Here is a 1,377-nt window from a genome sequence, read left to right as displayed (position 1 = left end):
GCATGGGAATGAAGGCAGCGTTCCTCCCTTGAGGACTTTGGGGGGACCCCAAGAGGCACAGAGAAGGCACTCGGCACAGTGCTCTGCACCTGGCAAGCCCTCAGTGGGGGGTGGATATGGGGACTGTTGATCTAGGAAGGGACACAGGTCACTGCTTTAGCTCTGGGCTCAGGAAGCCCCTCCAAAGGGTGGGCAGAGCCCGCCCCCCGCAGGGACGTCTGACCACACTGCTACCCAAAGCCCAGGGCCGCGAGCGACTGTCTGGCACAGGAGCCCCTCGAGTCTGCCATGGGGACCACTCTCAGCAAATGGCCCCCGGTGGCTCACACTTCACCCAGCCCCTGGTAACATCTGCAGAGCGTTGGGGGAACCCGTGCCTGGCTCTGCCTGGGTCAGCGGACGGCCGGCAGGCAGAGAGCGGTAGGTAGAGGCAGCCCCTCTGGTCTCAGACACGTCAGGTTAGCATCGGGGGACCTTGGCAAGTCACTCACCCCGGGAGCTCCATAAGCCAGATCTTGGTGTCATGGCTGCCTCGGAGGGGAAGTTGGGGGCTCAGAGAGAGGGCCAGCTCTGAGTGCCTTCTCTGCCACATGGAGCCCACAGGAGTGTCAGCTCCAGGGCGTGTCCCTGGATGTCTGGCTGATACCAGGCACCGCGCAGGGCACGGGCGGGGGGGCGGGGGGCGGTGAGTGCAGATCAGCCCTGCCCTTCAGTGGCTTGCTCCACGGGTGCTCACCAGTCCCTTCAGACCACAAAAAGCTCGTGAGACCTGTCCCCAAAGACTTGCCAAGGAGCATCCCCTTTCCAGGTCCCGCTCTCCCCGTCTCTGCAGGGTGGCAACATCCCCGGGGACTTAGGCTTGCCACAGCGACAGAGTCCCTGCCAGCCTCTGGGGTGGCCTTCCCAGACCAACATGACAGCAGACCAATCCTCCCTTTGCAAGGTGCCGTGGCTCCGCCGACGCCTGGGTGCCCCGCCCACAGCACAGCTCCTTCGTCTGGCTCCCACTCCCTTGCGGAGCTCCGGTGCCCAAGGGAGGCGATCATCGGGAAGAGCCGACAAGTATTAGGCACGTACTGTGTGTCAAGCACGTTTGGAGCACCTGACATGCACCCCTTCTTTAAACCCTCACCAAGAGGAAGGTCTTGTTATTATCTCTCTGGTTCAGAACAGGGAGGTGAAGCATGGAGAGGTGAGGTGACCCCCTCAGGGTCACACAGCTCTGAAGAGGCTGACACCAGAGCCTACCCTCTCACCCCCAGCCATGCCCACCCCAGCTCAGCTGCAGCTGCTCCTTGCCCTGTGAAGGGGGCATGGCACCGTCAAGGTTCAGTGAGACTCTGCTCCTTGAAAACAAACAGTCCGACCTGGGGAGTC

Source organism: Lutra lutra, chromosome 9 (assembly GCF_902655055.1).
Source record: "Lutra lutra chromosome 9, mLutLut1.2, whole genome shotgun sequence".
Lineage (NCBI taxonomy): Eukaryota > Metazoa > Chordata > Mammalia > Carnivora > Mustelidae > Lutra > Lutra lutra.
This window is presented reverse-complemented; position numbering follows the sequence as displayed.